The sequence below is a fragment of the Triticum urartu genome, chromosome 7, assembly GCF_003073215.2.
Source record: "Triticum urartu cultivar G1812 chromosome 7, Tu2.1, whole genome shotgun sequence".
Classification (NCBI taxonomy): domain Eukaryota; kingdom Viridiplantae; phylum Streptophyta; class Magnoliopsida; order Poales; family Poaceae; genus Triticum; species Triticum urartu.
Genome location: NC_053028.1, coordinates 113,853,453 through 113,881,317, shown reverse-complemented (window position 1 = coordinate 113,881,317; position 27,865 = coordinate 113,853,453). Strand labels below are relative to the sequence as shown.

Sequence of the window (27,865 nt, the reverse complement as noted above, 5' to 3'; positions counted from 1 at the left end):
GCTAAGACGCGCTACTGCTACAAACTTAGCTGCAGCATGTTTCTTTGCCACACGCTAGTCGTAAGTAGTAGTAGCGCTTATTTTTGTCCCGCGCTACTCATAAGATTCTGTGTATAAGGTTTTCCCTAGTAGTGGATTCTTGGCATCGCAAAAATGATAAAGAGCAAGTAATTTGATAATAATATGTACCCTGAAAGCCACTCTTCTTCATGAATATAACATTGTCATGGGATATTATATAAAGATTAAGACTTTTGTTCTTAGAGTTTGGGTAACCGATTGACCGATGCTAGCCTCAAGGTCAAGGCTGTAATCCTTCCTAGAGTTGAGCTCATAAGGAGGATTTATATTATATATGATAATGATAGGAACAATCAGACTGCATTTGTGTTTTTCTTCTTCTTCTGTTCATGCTTTCCTTGGTGTTCATATGTATTATTATGCTTCTCAATTGGCAGCTTTTTTCTCCTCTTCCTGTGAAAAAAGAAAGAGTGAGGCCATGCCATTCCATAGCATATATATATATATATATATATATATATATATATATATATATATATATATAGTTGTTGTGTGCCTCCCTATATTACCACACAACCAATCTGCACCTCAACTGTTTTGTTTGCCAAAATTTTGCCGCCCCATCCTCTTTGTATAGCTGCTTTGGCTTCGCTCCAAACAGCTCCTAACACCCAGCCTGCTATCTTATATAACTAAAATTTCCTTTTCCAAAACAAACTCTCACATTTACAGCTGTTGCAACCAATACTTAACTTGCTTTCCACCCATTTCTAACTGAATCCAGGAACACCTGGCGGTGTCTAGCACGTTGGTAAGCTTGACGACAACTGTTACCGGGGCAATGAGGTGAAGCTCTATGAGCACCAAGTAGACACTCTCTTTGCTATGTTTCGGCACAAAAAGCCGGACATCAACTACCATGTGTGCACAATCAACAAGACGTTTGCCAAACCAGGCCAGCGCATGATATGCTCAAATGCACGTCCTATTCAATGTTTACTAACGTCATAATACAGCAAATTGTATCTCCATACTGTACAACTCCCACTTCTAAACGAGTTTAAATTTATCTTGTCAACACCACTACTAATGCTTTAATGGCATGCGCACACTGTATATGAAAATGACAAAATTGCCTTCTGTAAGCCCAATTTTCTTTCATCGCCATTCTTTCCCACTTTCATACTTTCTTATACTCACTGAGATTCATTCAACTCACATTTACAATATTACTCTGTAGTCGACCATTTACTTACAAGCACATTTACTTTTACTTCTTCATGTTCCTTTACTGCTCCACTCTTTTCATGTGCTTCACCAGCCATTTTACAGAATATACAATGCCCTTTTGTTATGCATTTTAGTTACCTTAACAGCTATAAGTTTGTGCTAATATAAACGGAACTTGCATACAGATTTTCCTATTTATACTATTGTTCTATCCATCCTTAAGATAAAAAATAATACAAGTTTTAGAGTGGTTGGGCTTTTTTAGAACCGTTCGTTGATGTCGATCTAACGGCAGACAAATACGAAGTACTGGGTAGTACTCCGATGAAAGTACGCGAAAGTACTAAAACGAGTGGGGCCGATACTCGTGACAAGGTGGGGACGCGTTTTAATCTAGGGGGAGTTTAGTCCTAGGAAAATTTGCACGCGCCGCCCCTCTCGTCGAATGAATAATCGCCGCCATGGTGCTACACATTCCACAATTACTCATCGGCGGCCATCTCCTCCCTCTCCTCCATGTCCACCGCAGTCATCTCCTCCTTCTTGCCGCTGCAACTTCGCTCCACTCAGGCAACCCCCCCACCCCCCCTCTTCCACGGCAGATCGAGCTGATGGCCGGCGGCGAGAACACCGACTTCGTGCAGATCGCCGGCGGCGACCAGGTCAAGTTGGCCAGGTTGAGGGAGATCCGTTCTTGGTTTGACAACACAAGGCAGATGAGCTGGACGGCAATGGCCACTCTCAAGAATTTGACGAAGAAGGAGAGGGCAAAGCTTTTCCCCCAGCCCGCGCAACCGATTCAGAAGATCGAGATCCTCCTCTGGGCGATGGAGTAGGCCAATTCGTCCAGCGAGTGGACCAGGCAGAGGTGGTGGGCGTTCAGATCCAGGGTAGAGCATCCACTGGATCAGGAACCCACCGTGCACGAGGTGCCGTTGCAGATTGTGCAGCCTCCAACCGAGTCACCGGAGACTTCGAAGCGCAAGATGAGGAGGACAATGGTCGCGACCTCGCTTCCCCGCCGTTCTCCACGCTTCCCTCGCCGCTCTCCTCGTCTGAACGGCGGCGGTAGCTATGTTTAGAGTAAGCTTCCCCACTCCTCATCTTTCTACTGCTCGTGCTTACATCGTGGTGATACTGATCATAATAGCTCAGAGAGGGAATGCTAGATGGCATTTTAATCTCAATGAATTGCATGAACATTTGAGTACATGGATTTGGAGGATGGATTATGATGTATGTGAACCCTAGGCGTCATATGAACCCTAGGAAAAATTAGTAATGTTCTAGTAGACACTCAAATATTTCGGTACACACCGGTAGGCACTGAAATATTTTGGAACTGCCCTAGGCAAAATTTGTAATGTTGTAGTGGTGGACACTGAAATATTTCGGTACACACCGGTAGGCATTGAAATATTTTGGTACTGCCCTAGGCAAAATTTGTAATGTTGTAGTGGTAGACACTGAAATATTTCAGTACACACCGGTAGGCACTGGAATATTTTGTTACTACAATTTCAGTACACACCGATGCACACTGAATTATTTCACTACTGCAGTTTCAGTACACACCGGTACACACTGAAATATTTCAGCACTGCAAATTCTATACAAAGTTGGCATTTTGTCATTTATGTGTGAATTAATCCATGCAACATATGGCCTAACTTTGTACATGAGTTTGGGTCAATTTCATGTCTATTTATTGTTAAAATTATTGTCATGCCATGAAACACAAGACAAGTCACTCACCCAAGCTTGCAAAGATGCAATATCAATGTTGCTGATATGAAATATGCATGTTTTCACCTAGTCTTGTGTCTGAATTAAAACTGAGAATTTTTTCTTGATGGTATCCATGGATCTAGAACTCCTATGAATTTGCTCATGTTGGATGTTTTGTTCTCCATCATTTGTACTAGCATTCCGTGCGATTAGATGCCATGACAAGACCCCTGGCATGTTTATTTTCTTGCCTCCAACATCACATGTGTGTTTTGCAGGAAAAAACCTGGAGTTCACCAGGCTGGCTGAAGTTGTGAGGCTGGGAGGCTGATGGTGCTGCTACTGGCTGATCCTTCTTCTTTCAGTTTTTGTTCGTCATGTCTCAAGCCATTGGACCAGGGCTACTTCCCTATGTGCTGTTAATGTATTAAGTATTTCCTTCGAATTTGTAGTATTAGTTAGTTTGAATGTGGAAGTACCTTAATTTTTAGGAACGAAATGTTGCTATGTATGACCAAGGGTTTCATACCTTAATCTTTGGATAATTAATTATGTGAACTATTGGATGTGGCGCATAACGAAACGCCTCTACCATTGATACTAGTTCAACATGTCGGTCCAATTAGAGACCAGCCAGTACCATATAGAACAGTTAGCATTTCATACTACAACCTGGCACGTACAAAACATCACACAGTGGAAGCACATCCCTAAGCACCTTGCATTGTACAAGGTCTTAGAGACAAGCCTCTACCATATATAACAGTTACCATGTTACACTACAGCCTATAAAACATCACACAGTGGAATAATCATAGCTAGTAGAGCATTAGGTACCAGTTAATAATAGTTGCAATCCATCACAAGCAATAGTACCTAGATATGAGTAGATATAGGTACGGTAATACACGACAAGTACTCGCAAACAAGAGCTAACATAACAAGTTCATTTCAGATTGATACATGGCCCACCGCAGTTCTAAATGAGGTGGATGGTGATCATCATCCTCAAGTCATGGCGACGGGTGTTCGCAACAGTGAGTAGGATGGCCCGTCCTACACGAAGATTCTTGGCACGAAGGAATTTCTTCCACCCTGCCCTGCTCAAGACAGTGCGACCGTCCGTGTCCACTGCATAGGCACAGCTGGTGATGGAGCCCGTTCTGGTAAGGCGTAGTCCAGCAGCCATGCCTTCTTCGTCCGGGTCGATGCCACAGCTATCAAGTAACCTCTTAGGTAATTTCTAAAAACAGTTGACATGATCATATACATTAGTGGAAATAGCAAAACAGTTGACATGATATATGATCATGTCACGTGCAATTATCAACAAAGCATACACTTCAAGACACATATATCATTGGATTCAACACTGAGCATATATATCATCACATCAGTACACTATACGCCAAGCATCAAATTACTACAGTAATTAGGCATATCATTAGATTACTGCATACACTAAGCATATCATCGCATATTACTACACTACATGCATGTCATAAAATTCTTCACTAAATGAATTCTAAACTAGGCCTCTCATCACAGTACTACAACATGCATGTCATATGAACTACTACACTAACTAAGCATGTATATCATGTAATTACCACACTAAGTAACATACCATGATATGCCGTTTAACATTCGTCTTGTGAGGCGGGTCACGAATGGCTTCCCTAGGTAGTCTTCACGTAGCGGAAGCATGTCCCAGAGGTTGCCGATTTCCTCGTCGCCCAGTCTGAGTCCTTGGGCATACAGGTATTCAACAAGTGGGTTCTCATCATCATCAGAATCGTCATCATCTGAATCAGCACCATCTTCCTCCTCATGAACTTCATCCTCACTATCCGGAATCAAATTTAGATAGATAACAGAAATCCTGGGCCTATCTTTTCTAAAGGAGAAGCTGATCAATTCACCCCCACTAAGACGCATGCGGGCGATGAAACAATCCCAATCATCTCCTCCTATCTGGGTTATCTTTTGCCCCTTCTCGACCTGCATAGTGTATGGGCCCCCAAGAGCATCGAAGGTCACGGTGTCTGCGACGAGCTCATTGAATGCCAATCTCACATTGCATGGTACGATCTATGTAAGATAAAATCAAATAACAGACACAATACATTAGTGGAAATAGCAAGAAAACAAAAAGAATGTACTGTCAGAAGGTTCATATAAATTTTTACCGCTGCAAAAACAAAAGAAGGCTGGAAGTAGATGCCGAACAGCGTGGCAGTAGAAAGGCTGGTCCGGCACCGTGAGTTGCAGCGTCCACATTGTGCTTCCTCCATTCTACACAGAACGTGTTGAACTCTAAGTTGAATTGTACATAGTACAATACAAAGATCATACATATAATAAATCATAGTGATAACCTATACTAGCAATGGCCAATCAATCTATTTTCTGTCATCTACGTAATAACGCAATGCCAATGACAATGGCAATGCCCGTCTCATCTAAACCTAGGAATAGTTCGGCATCCAAACTAAAACCAGTCCAATCCACAACACACATCAAAACCAAACCAATCCAGATATTTTCATTTAGAATCTAGACCAAACCGAACTATACATGCTCGTCATCCAACCCAGTCCAAACCGTTTTCAACTTTTGGATTGAATCCAAAGGTTCAAACCGTGGACAAAGCCATACGCGAGGGCACGTCATGAATCTAGATCAGACATGGCGTCAAAGCTCGAGAGAGGCGACGAGCTCCGGCCAGCAACAACGGCTCTTGGATTTGAAGCAGTAGTAGGTGGTAGTGGTGGCTCAAACTAATTGATTGATTTGGTCTCAAACCATAGAAACCAAATCAAGATCCAATCCAAAAACTAAGTTTCAGTCCAAACCAATCGGCTCAAATCCGCCTCCGTAGGGAGACGCGGTTGGGGAAGGGAAGAAGAGGGGAGATCTCACGTACTTGCCAGAGTTGGCGGCGGCCGCGCACCGGCAGCGAAGAGAGGGGTCGTCGAGAGATGGCGGCGAAGGTGGCGGTGCTGGTCGAGAAGGGGAGAAAGAAAGATGTGGAGTGGTCGAGACGGGGAGAAAGAAAAATGCGGTACATGTGGTGGCTCGGTTGTGTGGATGACAAGGGGACCCACTTGTGAGACCGATAGCAATTGATGGCAAACCGTAGGAGGTGCAGGACCGCGTGCACGACCGCCACGTCCCCACGTGGAATGGGGACGGCCGGGTGAGTGTGTCAAGTCAAATCGGCACCCGCGGCTTCTCGGTAACTCCAAGAGGCAGGAGCAGTGCATTTCTTCCCCAAATCGGGTAGAAACCCTCGTCCTCTCCCCACCCTCTCTTCCTTCGTCAACACCTCACCACCCTCTCCTCCTTCCTCACCACCCTCCTCCCTTCCTACGCCTCCCTCCTCCCTTCCTACGCCTCCCTCCTCCTGTCTTCGACCGACGATGAAGCGCGGGCGTGAAGATGCGGCGGACGAGCCGGAGGAAACCATCGGAGCACAGCAGTCTGCGGCCGTGGCTGTAGCCGTGGGCGCAGCGGCTGAGTCCGCCGTAGCGGCGGAAGCTGGCGGTGCAGCGACCATTGTGCCTGCTCCCACTGCCATCGCAGCCGTCGAGGCACCCGTCGGCGAGCACAAGGTCGGGGAAGATCTGGGGGAGGAGGAGATGAGAAGGCGTAAGCGCAAGGTGCATGACGAAATCGAAGAGCTCATGGAGGAGAATGCCATAAAGGAGTTCGACCTAGATAGCAGGAAGGGCAGCGACTTCGACGAGGATGCCATCGACGAGCTATCTGAGGTAGTACTCTGTTTTTTGCTCTGTTTTTTTTCATGACATTGGGGTTTTTCTTGTAAACTAGATGAGCATCAATTTCACTTGGGCGTGTAGTTCTACGTATGTAGGATTGTAGGGATCTAGCATAGATCTTCATGTTGGATGTGGATTTTTAAATCTGATTCACATTCTGATTCCAGCAGATACTCTGGTTTTTTTTCATGGCATTGGGGTTTGTCTTGTTAACTAGATGAGCATAAGTTTCACAAGAGATACATTAATGAAAGAAGTGGGGTAATGAACTCAAATACAAGAAAATGTTCATGGCAGGGATACATTAATGAAAAAGTGGGTTAAACAATGGATATATGGCAGGATTCTCCATTGGCTTCCCAAGGACAGTGACAAAATGCTGCAGTTCCTGATTCATTTTAGTTTATGTAGATGAATTAATTTCCACACATGTTCATATATGATTAGTTTGCACACATGTTCATAGATGATCCATTTGCAAATTCTATACAGCTTTCCATTTTGCAAAGGAAGTGATCGCTCCCTTAATAATTATGGGCTGACAGTACATATCCACTAGATACCAAAAAATCAAAACATTTCATCTAGCCAATTTACCGCAGAATGTTATCTAGATGATCACAGCCACATCTCTCATCAATATGAGCAGTGAGACACCCCATAGCTCCTTTACCAATTTCCTTCTGAAACTTATCAGGGTCTAACAATGTTGGAGAAGCAGTATTGCCGCTGTCAGAAAGAATAATGGTTTCTTCATTCCAGTAGATAAAACAAACCCCCCTTGTGTGAAACACGGAGGAGTATAATGAAGCCATTTTTCTGATTCCAATAAGAATTACACCTGTAACAAGTATCAAATATCATTAAACCAAGCCACTTCATGAAGTCTTTCATGTGTTAATTATGTACTACTTGTGCACTAATCTATAAATGCAACTATTTCACTGTCCATATTTATGCATGTCAGTTTCTTTGGCTCAATTATGTATGTGCACATACGCCTTGTTTCTAGCAAATAGATAGTTGCCATGTTACACATGTGTACTTTCAAAACATTGTAATTAAAGTCAATGTACCATAATAGATTAGCTGAGTTCTTCTATGTGTACTAATTCACTAATTCATAGGAGGATGACGACGACGTGGACTACAGCATGGACAGCAGGAACAGCAAGAGCCGGTACACCCTGAGGCATCTGATTGCTGGGAAGATCAAGTACCGTTTCTTTGGCAAGATTGGGTGCCCTTTCTGTTGCAAGGTGATCAGTGGCGACATAGATGGCATGATCCAGCATGCCTTCAGCACTGGCAATGGACATGGTAAGAAGCATAAATCCAGTACTCTGGCTAAACATGCTGCCTACGCACGCTTCCTTGAGATTGTCAAAGTCAATGAGCCCTACAACATGCATTGAAGAAGGGAGAGAAGTGATGTGCTGCTACAGTGCTGCTGCTGGCCCAGGACCGCCGTGTCCTGTTATGTTATGTATGTTTGTTTGTTGTTGGAGTCTAAAACTGATGTCCTATGGTGTGTCTGAACCTATGTTGAGCGGTGGTTGATCTGCCGTTTATGTTAAGAGTTTGCTGCTACTCTGGTTTAGTGTTCCTAGTTGTTAATACTATTTTGGTGATGCATGTTTAAGCCTTGTACAATGGTAGATGCTTAGGGTGGTGCTTAGAAAAATAAATAGGGTATTTCTGAAGCACTAGTGCCTATTTCTACAGGAGAGACGCCTAGTTATGCGTCTATCCTGTACAAATAAGCACATGTGCTTAAGAAAAGCCTGGTTTATTTCTATAAGCAACTCCCCTAAGCACCTTGCATTGTACAAGGCCTTAGCAACTCAAGTATCGTACGGTGGTCTATGTTATGGTTGCTGTGTTATTCTGCCGTACGGTGATGCATGCTAGGAACTCTCATAATATGACTATGGTAGTTATAGCTTGGCATGACTATGTTTAGTGTATAACTCAGCATGTTCATGCCATTCTATGAGCAATTACAACTGAACTATGCATTAGTTTTTGACAAAATTAAAGCATGCAAATGATTGCCGATTCCACCTATTGCCAAATCAAGCTTTGTACTGATGATGCATTAGATATTGCAATAAGTAGAGGATGTTCATGATTACCAAAAGTACCTATTTCCACTTTCTGATAAGAACTAAACGTGTATCAAATGATGCTAAAAGTAGAGCATGAGCATGAGAATGTATCAATGCATTAGATATTGCAATAAGTAGAGGATGCTCATGATTGCCAAAAGTACCTATTTCCACTTTCTGATAAGAACAAAACGTGTATCAAATGATGCTAGAAGTAGAGCATGAGCATGAGCATGTATGAATTGATGATCAATTGATGCTACCTATTTGTGTTTGAGTGGGCTCAATAAAGCTGGTGCTGGTTTATGCTCTCTGCGTGACCGTGATGGTAACGAAGACACTTGGTTGGCTATGGTCTTGCTGTCAAATTTAAGTTTCAGTTCTTTAAGACTCTTTGTTTTTGCTGATATAATTTGAATGCAGTAAGGCTGTACATATTTTCCACCTGAAAATATCTATCCTTGCCTATATTGGATAACCGACACTGACGTCAGCATAGCTTTCAAGCTAAATAAAGTACAAATTTAAATTAGGCATTCAATTACCTGGTTCAAAATATCGGTCATTTCATCCCCGTTCCATGACAACATGTACTGCAGTGTCCAAACCGCACAGGAAGTCCTGTGATGTTTAGTTAAAGATCAGTAATCTTATTCGTGTACGCAAATAATAATTTATGAGGCCATGAGTACCCATCGGTCTGTTGTGGTATGTTCTCATAGCGTTTTTTGGTCCATTTGGCAAAATTGATGTTATTAGCTGGTGATATCAACCCTTTCTTGACAGCTTTGTCAATGCAGAACTGAATCGAGTCCACCTAGGGTACGGCGAGTTATACATAGTGTTACGGTACTTTGGGAGCTCATGTTCCATGCGGATCAAAAGAGGCAGCAAGAGAACACTTACAAGAGAATCTTCCTTGGTCTTGTCGCAATGATAATTCATGGAGTTCAGAGTCTGAATTTCTTTTTTGTCAAAATTAAATATCATTAGCATCCAATGGTTTTGGTGTACATTGAGTGGGACATGCACCTGCAGTAAAATTTGGGTTGGGTTGAGAACCGAAATTTGTCGTGTACAGTGTGTACGTAAACTATGAAAGTGTGGAAAACGTGTACCTTTCGGCGCCCTACAAATTTTCCTGCTACACGAGCTAACCATGAGGCTGCACGTCCAACAGGAACCACCCCCTTCATTTGTAACAGCTTTTCGGTTTCTTGAGGGGATATGATTGAGGTAGTATCATTCTCAATTTGGCTAATGAGAGCATATGCCATAATAACCTGCCAAATTTTCAATCATACAATAATAAGACAGTTGTTGCAGTAATGATGTAGAATAGAGTATAATGGGCTTACATCACCATAAATGTATTTCTCGTCCAAATTTCGCTTCAGATTTTCTGCTGTGAGGGAAATGTCTCTGATTCTAGCTATTTCAACAGGGTCTATGTTTCGCGGATGTAAACGGCTGTCTCTATGTCCTCATCCGTGAACTTGTAATCATTACCAAAGACAGGCTTCATCGGAGTTAATTGTGGTTCCTCATTGTTTTTCGTCACATGTCTTGCACTTGGTGTACTCGAAGTCCCTGTCATGAATTGGCTAGCCCTAGGAGTTCCTGTCAGGGATGAATTGCACACATTGACTTGATCCTACAATGAACAAAGGTAGTTCATCATTAGTTTGTTACTTTTAGATATTAACGTGTTGGGCCAATTTTGATCACCTGAACGCCTCCTTTCTGTGACACTGATTGTCGGTTCCTTGTAAATTCATTTTTAAGTCCTGTAACAATGCAAACAATAATGAACATGAAGGAACATATTCATAAAAAATACAAAATGCACAGTATGACATACATGGAGTTCCCTCCTTAAGTCTTTAATTTCGTCCTCGGCCTTCGACAACCTAGGATTAGTGCCAGTTTTAGTCTTCATGTCGATCAAGTCTTCACCTAGAGTCTGGTATTTGACATCAAATCTGTGCTCAATTTCCATTAACTTCCTGCATACCTTCTTTTCATGATCAGCAATGCGTGCATTCATGACTTCAACTACCATTTCAATCTGTGTAAACAAAATAAAACCCCGTTGGTAACAATAGCTAAATGAATGAGGTTCCATGACACCTATTTGTGATATTGCAAAAACAAATAGTCTTTGGAGTACATACTTGCTGGCTACTAAATTGCTGTCCTTGTGATGGTGCTCGATACGAATCATGTTGATGCACATGTTCATCTTTTTTTCTTGGAAAATTATAGAATTCTCGGACGGTCGTTGAGGAGCACAAATTTCCATGACAGCCTATTTTTTTTAAAATATAATGAACCATTAGTACCAAATAAAAAATCGGATATAGAAAGTTCAATTGTAGATAGGTACCAGCCCGTTATGAAGACCTCCTTTCTCGTAAGCATCGCTTCTTAAAGTAGCCATCATTTCGTCCCATCGTGCGATCAATGGAGGGGGTCTAGAAGCATACATTAATCGGCCACTACGCACGTGCTCCCAGTACCAATACTACACAATAAATTAGTTCATCACCATACGTACAGATATGCAACAAAACAATAATTAAAAGGACATTAAGTAGTTATCTATCACTAACCTGGAGCAGAATTAGATTTCCTTGTAGATTTACGTGATCTCGATTTCTAAACTTGTGAACAGACTTGAAGAAGTGATTAAGTGTGAAACATCCCCAGTTAAATTTCCGAAGGTTTTCAAGATCTGTAACGAGGTTGAGAAATTTCGAGTCCACATAATGTTGTGCTGTTGGTGCTAGAACAGTACCAATTGCGTACAGAATGAACCGCCTCAGGAAATCGCTGTCTGGGGCTTTGGAAGCTCGGATCGCCGTTTCAAGGTCAGAAATCAAAATTTGCCCATTGTTTGCATAGGCGGTAAACAATTCTGTGTCGGTTTGCATTTCCAGATGTGGCTCTATATCCTCCCCTTCTATCGGAATGCCAAATATACCTTGCACGTCCTCTTTTGTTATAGGAATTGGCGTTTTACCGATGGTAATGGATTGCGTGTCCATATCTATGCTCTTGGCTAGTCTAACCAACATTATGCGCCGTAGAGTCACTTCATGCATCTGGGTTAGATCGCCAAGACTGGTTTCTGATATGATGTACTTTTTGTGGTCTTGTGACAGCAGTTTCATGGTTTTTCCGAACCTTGTCTGTGAGCATACTAACTTCATATGACCATGCTTTTCGGCGAGTTCCTCTTACATGCCATTAAATATTACTGAGTACACATGAATTATGTGTACGAAACGATTGTACACAAACAGTAAATTACTTACCGCATTGGTAATTTCGAAGATGGGCTTTTCTCCATTATTAAGGTTCGTATCTGAAACTGACATTGCTGCCTCGTACGCAATGATAAAATCAGGCTCAATTAATCTGAACAAAATTGGAAAATGTATAACAAAATTAGCAGAGAATTAATTTTAACAAAATTAACTGGGTCATTTAACATATGATCCACTTATGGGTTTAAGCACAGAACCTATTTGGGTGCAAAACCTTTGAGGGTTCAACAACTAAAGCATGGGCGGACAACGATTATAAAGAGTTACGATCAGCTAATACCTTATCTCGGAGATGGTGCCACCGAGTAGATGGCGGCGGTTAGTGCGTCGGAAACTATACGTGCCGGTATAGCGCGGTCGACAGCACAAAGGAAAAACGGCACGTTCACGCGAGGAGGAGGCGGCGAGAAGAACACTGACGTCCGAGCCCTCAGATCACGTTGGCGGTGGGCGGCGAGTGGTGGCCGCCGACTCCTGTATTCCGTGGGCGACCGGCGTCTCCGATCTGATCTTGCAGCAGTCGTGGGAGGTGCGGATGGCCCGGGTGGTTAGAATGCGGAGCTGTAATCGCGGGATTTAGGGAGGGGTGGGCCGCGTGAGTTATGTGAGATTTGGATAAATGATATAAAGAAATAAGAAAATCTTGTGAACTCGGTGTGGGGTTTATGGGGTTTAGGGTTATTAGGGTTTAGGGGTTTAGGGGTTTAGGGTTATCAGGGGTTAGGGTTATCAGGGTTTAGGGTTGAGTGTTTACATGCAAGCCCAGAAATGCGCATGTCAGAGAACGTACTTGCATGTATATGTACTAATGATCCCAAACTTTCTTAATGGCATCCCATGACCACATAGAGAATGAATGCATAATGGTTCCATGTTGGGCAAAATTTTGAATGTTTTTACGGTTTAGTGGGGGGGGGGTTTAGGGTTATCAGGGTTTAGGGTTTAAGGGTTTTAGGGTTGACGGAACTATGTTTGTCTTACGGTGGACGTAGCACACACACCGGACATTGGTGGAGCGTTGGTCTACAATGGATTCCCTCTGGTAGCATCGATCCGATCCGTTGAATGGCTCGGCCGACAAACTTCGTGCCACATAGAGCATGCATCCATCCACTGGACCAGATCAATGTTGGGTTGGTTTCATACAGGTGAGGAAAGCAGCTAGTGCTTTTGGGGTGTTGACATGCTAGGCCGGAAATGCGCGTGTCAGAGATCGTACTTGCATGTATAATCCCAAACTTTTTTCATGGCATCCCATGACCCCATAGAGAATGCATGCATAATGGTTTCCATGTGGGGCAAAAATTTGAATGTTTTTACGGTTTAGTGGGGGGGGTAGGGTTATCAGGGTTTAGGGTTTAAGAGTTTTAGGTTTGACGGAACTATGTTTGTCTTACGGTGGACGTAGCACACACACCGGACATTGGTGGAGCGTTGGTCTACAATGGAGTCCCTCCTGTAGCATCGATCTGGTCCATCGACTGGCTCGGCCGACATACTTCGTGCCACATAGAGCATGCATGCATCCACTGAACCGGATCAATGTTGGGTTGGTTTACATGTACATGTACAGGGACCCGAAATGCCCGTGTCAGAGATCGTACTTGCGTGTACATGTACCATCCGTTCCATCCACTGGCTGGGCCAACAACCTTCGTGCCACATTGTTCACATTGTCCAATTAACACTTTGTATAGATTTTTTTGGTAAAAAATGAATGAAATAATGCAACTAATCTGAACGTAACGTTTGGCATGTATCAAACCAAGTTGCCACTATTCCTCAAAAAAAAAAGAACCCAGTTAGCCACTAATTGCGCCAAACATATCTCATAATTACGAACGAAAATGGGTTGACAATTATATCTGGAAATTCTTGGACTGAATTTATTGCTATTCCTTTTTTAGAGAACAATAAGTTAGAATGGTGGGCGGCGGGTTGGCACGGGCACGGCGATGGCTCGGGCTTGTGTGATATGTGGTTCGACCCACGGTCAGTGCACATGTTTTCGAAGCCCCGAAAAGATCGCGCTCGTTAAAAAAAAACTTGCATCGAAGACCATTACTTCAAAATAACTAATTAACCCTACAATCACGGATATATACCTTCCCATTCTACCGCATATCTACCCTATCCTAACCACCCCCATCTACCTTGTTTCTCCTCACATAGCCATCGCCGGGATCGCGCCATCGCTTCTCAAGCGACCACGCCGACGCCGGATTAAAAAGGTCTCTTCCACGGCTTCTCTCATCTTCGATTGCAGTGGTGATTATTTTTTCCATTGATTCGACCAACAAGTAATTTCCGAAGAGATTAGAAAATCCAGCTTTTGCCATAGTTGAGTAGTTCTGGTGTGATTCGAGTACAGGATGTCATGCAAGAGCTTTTTAATTGATAGTTTGTACTAGTTGATCGTACGAACTGATTATGAATATTTTTCCACGGTCGTATTGTTTCGAATTAGTTGGATGAGGGTGTGGGTACAGTTTTCATACTATGGGTATATGTGTTGCTGTAGGGACCATGGTCTCAGAGGCGCATAACAACCGTGCGGAGTACGACAAGTCTTTGTATGAAGCGCGTCGGGAGATCGACTTGAAGGTGCAAAAGGATCGCGCTGAGGTAGATAAGAAACTGAAAAAAGAACGTTCATACGTGGACAGGATGATAAAGGAGGAGCTTGAGGAGTTTTCCCGTAAGATGGCGAAGATGCGTCTTGAGATTGAAGAAAAGTATAAGAGGGACTGTGAGTACATGGAAAAAAAGTTTGTCTTAGGCTACAAGGAAATGCATCAAACGTTGCAGAAGGACCGGAAGCTTGTGGACAGTATTATACAGACAGAGCGAGTCAGGATGGATGCCTATGTGTTGCAGGCACGTGCAGATATGGACAGTAAGCTGCTACAGGAGCGGTCGGACATGGATTATAAGGCCATGCTGGAGAAGGTCCGCTTGGAAGGACATATGTTAGAAGACCGTGCGATCTCACGGCCACCCCGACAACATGTCTTCAATTATTCTCCCCCTGTAAGTATCTCGCACCGATTCTATATATTAAGGACCTACGTATTCTATGATACAAACATCTTCAATTTGTGGCAACCTTATGTCGGCGATTGTATGTAGGCTAAGCATCATGAGACGGCACAGTCGCCATTCACTCGAGACATTGCGATAGAGTCACCCGTTCAATGCCACATCAGTCCACCCCAACAACATATCGTCAATTCTCCCCTTGTAAGTACCTCGCAACGATGCATACCCAAGATATGGTATGACCTTTCAAAACTTGTGTGTAAACCCACTATCGACGTTTCATACGCAGGATAAGAAACCTGTGATGGCAGAGTCCCCAGTCACACCACATGAAGGATACATTTCACATAATAAGGTGAGAAGGTTTGAGATGGCACAATCCCCAGTCACTCCACATGAAGGATACATTACACAAAAGCAGGTAACAACGCCGCAATGTTGCTATGCACATAAAAAATTATGTTTACCCCTTTACTCATTGAATGTATTAACTCTGATGTGAGATACTAGGTGCTGGTCATGGAATTTTTTGTTAGTAGGGATGATGAGATGTCACATGTCCCGAGAGGATACTTTGATGAACACCCGACAGAAGTCAGAATTTTTGAACCCGCCAAAGTGACCTACGATCTCATTATGAGTGAAATGAGAGATACTTTTGGTTGCAAACTGGGAGCAGAACTGTACTACTTCTTACCCGGGTCTGCGTGGAAGCTGCCAGAAGGAATGTTCTTGATTGCAGGACCAGATGATGTACACAAAATGCTTTCTGATCTGAATGGCAGCAAGACATGTCACCTGTACATTGTGTACAATAGAACTATGGGTTGTTTTCCCGAGGATGACATTGATTCCGAGGTTCAAATTTTACATGTTACATGCATCTAGTTTATGGCTACGTCCTTTTTTGAGTTCTTCCTAATACAATTCCTATGGTTTTCTACAGGAAGTGAGAATCCAAGAAATGGAGGGTCTTGCTAGAGAGTTGGCAGAGAAAGACCAAGAACAACTTAAGTTGTATGGTTACATTGATGTTAAAGAGAAAAAGATTGAAGCACATGGGTCGTCGCCAAGCCCGATGCAATCTCCAACGACGCAACGCAAGAGGTCACTGGATTTTGGCAGTGCAGAAGACAATATGGAGTAGGCTCAATTGTTTTTCAACCAGTTTAAGCTTCAAACCAGGATTATTTAGTTGCAAACAAAAATTTTGTTTTCTGTTTCGCACTATGTTCGCAATTATGGTACAATTTATTCATGAGACAGTTCTTTGAACAACAATGCATGTGTTTTATGATCAATCATACAGTTGTTTCTGAGTTGTTTTTGAGATGGCATTGTGTCTAAAGAAGTTTCCATCTATAAAACTTGGCACACAGTCGCATCGGAATCGCGTATCACGCGAGAGGCGTGCGTCGCACGGGAGAGCGTCGCACGCGAGCTTGTTTTCGGGTAGAAATCATAACATATTTCGGATAGATAAAGTTCACGTCCGCCACCCGCGCATGCAAACCCACGTCGCCACCATTCCCATGCATGCATGCCTCAGGCTCAGACAACGAGACGGCCCTTCCGAATTAGGCCCATCCGAATTAGGCCCATCCGAAGTAGGCCATTAGAACCCTCCCCCCACTCCACCTATTCCCCTCGCACTGTGGCCTCCCTCCCTCCATCGCCAGATCCCCCACTCATCCCCCTCTATCCGCCGCCCCTGCACGCCGTCGGCGACTCCACCCCCGCCGCCCCCGCGCCCCCCGAACGGGATCGGCCGGATCCATCTCCTCAACCACCACAGGACAGTGCAGGTACCCCAGTTTCTGTTCACGTCTCAATGGTATCCATGCTGATAATGCTAGGTAGATCGACTGAGTGTAGCAATTTTGTGCCACCAATCCACTTTTCTAGAAAATACTTGCTAGAAAACCATCTGAAACTTGTGATGCTTGCTACTGTATAATATAGGACTTTTCAAAGTTCTGTTATGATGACACTATTGGACACATACAGTAGAGCTGCGTTTTTAGTTGTTATACTTTCAGTTACCATCACTGCTTGGGAAAGGCCGAATTGGATGCATTCAGGTCTGCAGTTGATAGTGTATCATCATAATGTAGGTGCTGTGTTGTGTGATTCTTCATGCTGAGAACTTCAACTTTTCCAGTTATAGTGAAAGGCTTCTGTATACAAAAACTACTAAATGATCACAAAAACTTCTAGACAACATTCTGTATGATCTGACCAAAACTTGAACTAAATGATCACCAAAAGTTGAAGGATTTTGCATCACATCACAACCATAAGTGTTCTGCACCAGCATCATAACAATCACATAACTACATAACAAAAGCAAACTTGTTCATCATTACAAAAGCAAACTTGTTCAACATAACAAAAGCTAACTTGTTCAGCATTACAAAAGCAAACTTGTTCAACCACATAACTGCAAACTGAGACACATAATACCACAAACAACTCAATATCCCCAGTAGTAGGGGTCATCCCAATGATCCTCCGCCTCTTGCCAGCACTCCAAACCTTCTTTAACGATTTCGATTTTCTTCCATGCCTCGTAGGTGACGTACGCATCTTTCGCTGCGTACTCGATGAGGTTGTTTGGCAGTGGGCTGTCCCCCCATAGTTTGTGGTCCAATTCCTTGTTGATCTTCTGCTTCATTTCCTTGTACGATGGGTGGATGAGGCTGGCTGCAAACTCAGCCAAAGCCTGCCACTTCTTTCCATTGTTTGGAACTCTCCATTTGCGCTGCATGTCGACGTACTTGTCGGGGTTGATCTCCAAACCAGACAATTTCAGCTTCTCCTTGTCACCTCCAATGGAGAAGCCAACAAAGGTGTACAGCTTCTTCTCCTGCAGGAGCAGGCGGAGTTCCTTGGGCCTGCATCAAATTAATCTGGTGCATCAAATTCATCTACTTCAAAAACTTCAGAAACTACTAATTAGACATAAAATTCAGAACTAGTATTGCATCTACTCCAGAACTTCAGAACTAGTATTGCATCTACTTCAGAACTTCAGAACTATTGCATCTACTTGAGAAACTTCAGAAACTTCAGAACTATTGCATCTACTTGAGAAACTTCAGAAACTACTAATTAGACAGAAACTTCAGATCTTCAGAACTAGTATTGCATCTACTTCAGAACTTCAGAATTATTGCATCTACTTCAGAAACTTCAGAAACTACAGAAACTACTAATTAGACAGAAACTTCAGAACTTCAGAACTAGTATTGCATCTACTTCAGAACTACAGAACTATTGCGTCTACTTCAGAAACTTCAGAAACTACTAATTAGACAGAAACGTCAGAACTTCAAAAACTTCAGAACTGGATGTTTTTACCATTTGGTTGCCGCGGTGATGTGGTATACCAGGACGAGATCCTCCACGCATAACTGTAGAACTGCAACCTTTTGCGAAGGTTCATCTTCCCTCGTATACTCGACATCAATGCCGATCAACCGAGAAAGCATGTCGCCGAGCCTCCTCCTGATCTCGCGGATCCTCTTGTCGGCTTCGTCTGGATTGCTGGTGCATACGACATCCAACTTCTCCTTCTTTAGGTGGATATCAACCATGTGCGGCACGGTGTAGTCCTGCTTCTGCCCGGGGACCGGAACGTCGTCGTCGACCACCAGCGGCTCCTTGCCAGACGCCTCACCTTGGTGATGCTTGGCACACGGAGGGGAGTTGCTCCACGATGCCTCCGCCATTCTCTTGGCAGACGGAGGGGAGTTGCTCCACGATTCCTCCGCCATTGCCCTCCTGGCCAGTGATGGTGGAGGCAGAGGGGAGTTGCTTGATGGTGGAGGCAGAGGGAGGAAGATGGAGCTGCAATGGAATGAGGAGGGAGGCAGAGGGAGGCAGAGGGAGGCAGATTGAGCGGCAATGGAATAGGAGGGGAGTTCCCTGCGTCGTGGGGAGTTTCCAGTGGAGGGGAGTCGTGGGGAGTTGCCAGTGGAGGGGAGACGTGGGGAGTTGCCTCGAAAACTCAAACGTCCTTCCCTTTGGCCCTCAAAAAATCTGGAGGGGAGACGTGGGCCCTTTGGTTTGTCCTGTTTCTGAAACAAAACAAAAAAAATAACAACCATATTTTGCTCTCACTGCAACCATATTGAGAGATCAAAAATGGCACCAAAAAGTCACTGCAGCCATCCTAAATGGCACGAAAACAGCACCAAAACAACATCAGCCAAAACAGCAAAAAATGCATCCATCGATCGTTCTTTATTTCTTCTAACATTCTGTGTTCTGTGCAGTGAGATAGACACAACGCTACAAATGCAGGCTGACAACGCCCGCGATTTCATGACAATCAGGACAGACGACGGCTTCATCCACGCTCCGGTCCCATGAGTCGAGTCGAAAGTAGTGATGCTATGTGTAGTTCTGAAACATTGATTGGCTCATGTTGTAATTAAACTTTAATGAATTGTATGTCTCTTTGGTTTGGACAGTCGTGCAACTTAGATGTAATCGATGCTATTTATTACTAGGACCATGAATTGTGCTATTAATGTCTTACTTTTCTCTTCCGATCCTTTTGTTGCATACTTATTTATTGCTTATGTATTGTATGTTGTTTGGCTTGTGCATAGAGATGCCGTCGTATGTCGTGTACAAGGGTAAGGTTCCCGGAGTCTACGACGATTGGGAGGAGTGTCGGAGACAGGTTCACCGTTTCAGTGGTAACAGTTACAAAGGGTACACCACTAGGGCGGAGGCGGAATCTAGATACGCCCGCTATCTAGCGGGAGAGAGGAGGGAGCGTTGGAGGAACCGGATGAAGACCAGTTTCATCGCGATGATGCTCATCGTGATGACCGCGACTCTCTTCTATGTGATGGTAGTTTAGATGATCGATATCGACTTGTAATGTGAAGACAAACTCGCTACTCGCGGTCTCGAGACTTGTAATGTTCTATCTTTGTTCGGTCTTTTGAATTCGGAGACTAATATGATGAATTGTATTCGGAGAGCTATCTTCTATTGTATTGGATGAATGTGCTGTTGCTGTGTGGTGCTGTCTATATTCTGTCCAATAATATATTTTGTAACTTGTGAAAATATCATAAATGTGCATTTTTTCGACCACCTCCAAATCACCTCAGTTTTGGCACACATTATCTCTTCCACAAACAAAACTAGGTTTCCAAGTTTTTGTATTTTTTTGAATTTATAATGCCCTCTAGACTGACTGCTGAAAACATCGGTCTATGCCTCAAGGGGGCATTGTAAAATAATTTTTTTCAAAATTTTCTTGCATACACATGTTTTGCACATGTGGGTGACCATGTACAAGAAAATTTGGATGATTTGGAGGTGGTGGAAAAATTCACGTTTTTTCAAAAACTCGCTTAAGTTAGACCAAATGGTCCCTCCGGGAATGCGGGCATTTTTTCGACCACCTCCAAATCACCTCAGTTTTGGCACACATGATCTCTTCCACAAACAAAACTAGGTTTCCAAGTTTTTGTATTTTTTTTGAATTTTTTTGAATTTATAATGCCCTCTAGACTGACTGCTGAAAACATTGGTCTATGCCTCAAGGGGGCATTGTAAAATATTTTTTTTCAAAATTTTCTTGCATACACATGTTTTGCACATGTGGGTGACCATGTACAAGAAAATTTGGATGATTTGGAGGTGGTGGAAAAATTCACGTTTTTTCAAAAACTGGCTTAAGTTAGACCAAATGGTCCCTCCGGGAATGCGGGCATTTTTTCGAGCACCTCCAAATCACCTCAGTTTTGGCACACATGATCTCTACCACAAAAAAACTAGGTTTCCAAGTTTTTGTATTTTTTGGAATTTATAATGCCCTCTAGACTGACTGCTGAAAATATCGGTCTATGCCTCAAGGGGACCTGCATGCAAGAGTCAGGGACCTGCATGAAAGAGTCGGGGACCTGCATGTGAATAGTGATTCATCAAGGCCTTGACAGCTACTGGCACAGCGGCTGCCGCCCGATTTGCATGCAGCGAAGATGAACGTGCATGGAGGTTTTTCAAAGATTTCCAAGCACACCCCAGTGGGCCCCGCTTATTTAAAAAATACGTCAGTCATTATTGCTCTGTAAATGAAGAATATGCATGATGATTATGAATATGCATGACAACCATAGTAAGGGTGAAGAATCATAGTGCCCAATTTGTCGAAATACATCATCATTCTTAAAGTTGGACATTAAATGATACACACAGAAAATGGAAACGAAAGATGTCGAACTAATACAGTAACATGGCAGTACAACCGCACTTCACTAAATTACTGCCATGATGAAATAGAATGTAAAGACCATGTCACACAAAGCTGAATGGCACACGACTTTCTCTGGCTCATCGTCGATTCATGCTGTATGTAGATATCACAGTTCAGCCTCGAGATCCTACACAGAAGAATACAATAAATCACATGGACATCAATTATGAGTAAAACACATGCAAAAAAATATGAACATATTTCGTACCTCTAGCAATTTAGCGCATTTATGTCGATTGTGACCTGATTTCTTGCAATAGCCACAGATATTCTGTGATCTTGACTTCTTTGTCTTTGACTGCCGCCTTTTCTTCGGTGCACCTCGTCCTGGCACATGCACAGGATCCCGAACCTTATCAACTTTCTGCGAGTGCGGCATCAACGGGCCAAACCTAATGCTGTTATGCTGAGCATTAGTTGACTCCTTGCTGTCAGCTTGTTCAAAACTTGATTGCTTGCCATGATGTTGTGCTTGCAAAAGCATCTTTAGACGGTGATAGTCCTCATCAGAGTGGCATGCCTGAAAACTTGCGGCGTGACTAAAATTCCGCAACTCGCGGTACCTCTGCAGGCTTACCGAATAGTCATACATATGGTTTTTTCTGGTAGGTGCGTATGCACATTTTGCATTCATAGTCCACCTAGTGGGAACGCAACAACTGGGCAGAATTGTTTGTTTTAAAATCCCCAATATGTAAAAAATGTGGGAATATGGTGTGCCTGCGCATTCCAGCTTACGGCAAGAACAACTCACCCTGTGCAAAAGACCTCCTTGCTCTTCAATGCGCACTCCAAACTTTTTATCCATTCTTTCCTGCTTGGACACAACATAAGTGGAATCTTCTGATTCATCTAGTATCTCTCTAATCTGACATTTGCTGACAGCATCTATGCTCCATAAGACCATCTTAAAGACACTAGGTGTGAAAACTGTTGCGGCGTGTTTCTCAAGCGGCGAAGCATTTTCCTCTGTAAATGGAACGGACTGCAAGGCTTCGACGTCATGGAGAGCTTCGTTAATCCGTCGCGACGCAAGGCAACGCTCATAGTGCTCTAGCATTTCAAACAACGACATCTTACCCTCAAGATGCGTATGTAGCACAGAGTTCAAGCTCTCACTCCTCTGATTGCTGCTCAATCCTAGGAAACAACGCCCCTCAAGATATGGAGCACACCACAACTTTCTCATCTGATACATCTGATGCAGCCAAGACTCCTCACTGGTTACTTTATTCCGTTGTAAGAATTGTATCCATTTTATCTCATGCTCTTCAATGGAAGAAGTATCATAAATGAAAGATCTAAATTCCTCCTTTACGTCGTCATCATGCAGATGGCGTACAATGTTCTGCTGAATGTGCCATATACATAGTCTATGGTTTGAGTCTGGCCAGACCACCCTTATTGCTCTCTGCATTGCAAGGTCCCCATCTGTGATCACAGATATCGGATGCTTCTGTGCCATGCAATCAGAAAAGGTCCGCAACATCCACTCGTATGCCTGGCTTGTTTCATGAGAAATTATACCACAACCAAATATAACAGTGCTGCGGTGGTGATTCAACCCGACAAAAGGCACGAATGGCAGATTGTATTTGTTGGTTCTGTATGTGCTATCGAAAACAATGACGTCTCCAAAAGCCTCGTAGTCAAGTCGCGATTGACTATCAGCCCAGAACAGTCCCTTCAGATGGCCATGCTCGTCTACCAAGTACTTGAAGAAAAAATCCACATCTCGCTCTCGCCTCGCCATCATGTGCATGATCACCGTTTTAGCATCACCGGCACTGATTGTCTCCTGCTTATTAGCATGGCAGAAATTACAAATGTCCCTCTTTATGCATCCAACCTTATCAAATCCACCGTATTGAAAGCACAAAATATCCATAATACGGTATTTGCGGATCCCACATTTTTCCATGTCCGCAATGTCCGCTTTCTGCTCATCGCTAATTCGTCTGTGCGAACGCAGCAGACAAGAAAGATCCCGTGGGGCTAGAGGATGGCTGTGCTCATCGATGAAATCCTTGACAAACCACCGACCGGTTTCCTCCTGTCTCGTAATGACCAATTTAACATTACACCCGACACGAGTTAAACTTCGTGGCCTCCTTTTTCTATCTTCCATCTTTCTTTTCATGTGCTTATCTTCGCGAAACCCTTGACGACTACACACAATTTTCCTTAAAATTATGTATTTGTTGGATCCATCCCACTCAACGTAGCTTTTCCTCACACTAAAACCTTTTTCAAGAGCATATTTGTTGTAGAATTCATAGCCTTCAGCCTCACTATCAAACATCTTGCTGACAACATTTACATACTCGAACATACTCTCATCACTTGCATACGCCATGTCTTCCTGCATATGACATGTGAGGGAAACCAATCATCAACATCTTTCTGTTTATCAATGTTGCAGGTGTAAAATAGCTCATAGGCAAAGACAAGTGCATGGAAAAGACTTTGCTGGTTTGACATGTGAGGGAAACCAATCATCAACGTCCAACAAGTAGTATCTCATCTTCCTTTAAACTATATTTCATGCGCTATGCAAACCTAAAGTGATGATGACTTTAATAAACTAAATTAAGTGAACTATGGAACCAGTATCTCATCTTCCTTTAGTATATCTCATCTCAAACGTCAACATCTTACTTAAACAAACATGATGCGATTAGCTCAAGAGAAACTATGCCACGATGAAGCTTTCCATTCGTTGTTCTAGTCCGTACCCGGATCTTGTGGGGTTTTGGTTGTACTGCATGCACGGTGGAGGGGCGCAACGGCCAAGAGAACGAGCAGAACGCCAAGCCGAATTCATACCTTAAGGATGGTACGCGCGAAGAGATGGGATCGCCCGCCGCGGTCGCCGCCGATTCAGCCGGCGCAGATCCGGCCTTCTTCTTCTTCGGTGACGGCGTGGGGGGCTGTGGTTGGTTGGGTGGAGGACGAGGACGATGAATTTATTCCTCTCACCGGGCAGGTCGAGGACGGAGAAGGTCAGGAGCGGCGAGCGGCGACGAATAGATCGGAGGAGGATTCTGAACTGGATCAAGTAGACATGGATCTGGTCCTCAGGTGATTGGTTTAAGAAAAGATATTTCCCCCTGGACCATTATGCCCTTATCGCAATTAACATATTAAATTTAATCAATTAAAATTCCCCGCAGGATCTGACGGCTAATAAAAATTAGACGTGATCAGACATGTAAGTACTGCTAAGTACTCCGAGTACTAACCCAATCACCGTAAAACAGCTCAAAAAATAATCCTACTCTGTTCATACCACTTAACACTCACCACTTTACTCAACATACAAATAACAATTATATTCCCTTTCTCACTGTATAGCACATACATCAACACCTACTCTGTTCTTATTTTTCTCCTGCTACTTTTAAAATTCCTAGATTATCTTTTCTAGCTTACCATTTTTTCACTCGTTTGTTATCTGTTCACACACTAGGCTGTACATACTCGAATCATCAATTGGACAGCAGAAATATTCACTTCTCTTTGCTCTTTTTACTTGAGCATTCAAAATTATCTTCCGTATCACACAACAATTTCTATCCATGTAAATAACCTGCTTTCTTTTACCAGTATTTTCAGGTTAACTATACTGAAGAGAACCTGCTCGACTTCATTGATCCAAACAATGATACACTCATGGTCAGACTTGCAGATGGCCATCTGCTCGCCAAGTGTCGCATCATGGTAGCAACTGACAAGAGGGCCACTATAATCACCAATTGGTCTGAGTTTCGTCGCCGCGCCAACATTCGTGAAGGAGACATCTGTGCATTTCGTTTCAGGATTACTTCAAAGCGTCGCGTGGTTCTCACCGTGCACCGCCTCTAGATGCACAATCGAAGACGCTGCAGCCCCTGTGTCAATATAATCTAATATAATGCACTACTAATACTCCTAATTGTGCTATATCCTGTCATGACCTATGGTCCTCTTTTGTGCGATCTTATATCATGCTTTTCAAGACCTACTACTTATGTTAAGAGCACTGTTATTAGTCAGATGTTTCATGTCCACTGTACAGTGTATATTTCTTTTCCTGCTGCTTAGTTTGTTCAATGAAGATATCATCGCAAATGCTAATTAGATTAAAAAGGATTGTCCAAGGGGCGAGTACAACCGGGCGACACCCAGCTCCTCCTCAAGAGGCGCGCGACGGGCGTGCCACAACACCTAGTCTATATATACCAAGGCCCTATTTGGATGACACCCAGTCGGTCCAGCCAGCTGAGGGGCGGATGACACGCAGTCCGTCCTGCCAGATCACAGGCGCGGCAATTATTAGAAGAAAGATTTGGCTGCTGTGGGCTCATTTGAATTTTGGCGAGCAAATTGGACAGCTGAACAAAAAGTTCAAGTAAACTGAAAAAAAAATTGACCATAGTAAACTGGAACTTTGTCAGCCATCCAAACGCTCGCCGATGTCCACAGTCACTGCTAAGATTTTGGTAGGGTAGTTGTCGGGTGCGATCCAAGCAGTCCCCAAGTGACGATACTGCTGCCAGCAGCGCCACTGGCTGTAGCCCTCCATCTTGCAGGTTACATTGCTAATAGTGGATGAAAGGCTGTAGTAGGCAATAGCTCATGGGACCTAATCAACAAAATTTGATCAACTATCCCGCCAACCATCTCAGCGTTACTACATTTTCTAATACCTCCCAATCCTCGCATCTTCAGTGCGCACCACTGTATAATGGCTATCATGTTTGGCATGCATTACTAAACAGATTTCAAGCTGACTTGGGCATCGAGAGTACTAAGTTATTTCATCCCTAGCAAAGAAAGCATCTCTTCATGTTTGTTGCTCTGGTCTGGTGTCTCTCAAAATCGGACCACACTCAGCTTTTTGTCAAGAAGGGCTCCTCGCCTCTTAGACTAGCCACGATGGATAGTAACATAGACTAGTAACATAAACATGCACTAGTAGAAAACGGGCCTATTGTCCCGGTTCGTAAGGGCCTTTTGTCCCGGTTCCTGAACCGGGACTAAAGGGTCGTTACTAATGCCCTGTCCCTTTAATCCCAGTTCTGTCCAGAACCGGGACAGATGGGCCTTTGGTCCCGGTTGGTGGCACCAACCGGGACCAATAGGCATCCACGCGTCAGTATTTCTATGGCTGGGGTTTTTGTTTTTTTTAAGGGGGGGGGGGTTGGGGGGTTTGGGGATTAATTTAGGTGTTTCATATATTGTGTTAGCTAGCTATAATTAATAGAGAGAAGTGTCATCTCTTATGTCCGTGCTTGGTCGACGCTACGTACTATACATACGTATAGAGATGACTAGACACACTAGCTAGCTAGTAAGCAAACGAAGGAAACAGAAGATCGTCATGAACATATATGCATACAGAGAGAAGTGATATCGACCACCTCTCCTTCTTCGAGAGATTGGTCGACCAACAAGTTCTCGTATATCTATCCGACACTACCGGCTACATATACACAATAATTATCTCTTACAAATATAATCTGCTAACATACGGACGCATGGTCCACATAGTATTCTTCGTCTTCAGCGATCACGTGGTCAAGAAAGAATGCCGCCAATTCCTCTTGAATTGCTCGCATGTGAGCTGCTGCTAGGAGTCCATCCCGCCTCCGAAACATCTAATTTGAAGAAGGGGGTCAATACATATATATATATATATATGAATGAATGAAACTCAACACAAATGATGGTAATAAAATAAAATTATGAATATTGTTATTTACGCACTTCATATTGTTCGTCAGAGTAGCCCCGCTCACAGGTCGTGTGGCGGATGGACTCGCAAACGTAGTATCCACAGAAACCATTCCCTTGTTCCTGCCACAACCACTTTACAAGAAATAGAGGTTAATCAAACTGATAAGCAAGAATGCCAAATGGTATTGATGAAACTAGCGCTTGAATCACTAGGAGATGCGTGTAACATGCTACTATAGTACTTACTTTCGGGTGTCTAAATTCCAGCTTCTTCGGCAGTCCTGGAGCTTTTTTGGTGAATTTTCTTCAAACCCTGCCAGACAAAGAAAACAATTACTTGATATTAGAATTGAACAAAGTTGCTGATATGGTGGATAATGATCGATTTAACTTACTTCTCGAGCATTTGAGTCATGTCTGCATACTCCTGGGGATCTTTTCGTTTAGAGTCCAAGACAGTTACTATTCCCTGCTCAAACTTAATCTCTAGGAGAATATAGTGGAACCTGCGCACGCATGCATAACTCATCAATTACATTACTATAACCTTGACTAATATATAAGGGAAACCGAATATGCACAAGCCAGTAACACTCACTTGAAGTTGTAAGGAAAGAGTATTATATCTTT

General features: G+C 43.3%; 1 protein-coding gene across 3 annotated transcripts in view; it reads left to right on the top strand.

The window, feature by feature from the left end:
• The window catches only part of LOC125522682, a 32,735-nt gene extending 7,168 nt beyond the window's left edge, over positions 1 to 25,567 (top strand). Inside the window, exons 6-7 of one of the 3 annotated variants that reach the window (XR_007289922.1) lie at positions 806 to 2,334; positions 3,258 to 3,577. The gene's annotated coding sequence lies outside the window, so the exon portion shown is untranslated. Of the gene's footprint in view, positions 1 to 805; positions 2,335 to 3,257; positions 3,578 to 25,123 lie in introns of those variants that run through there. The other 2 variants (XR_007289924.1, XR_007289921.1) reach the window with 2 other exon arrangements.
• The last annotated feature ends 2,298 nt before the right edge of the window (positions 25,568 to 27,865 follow it).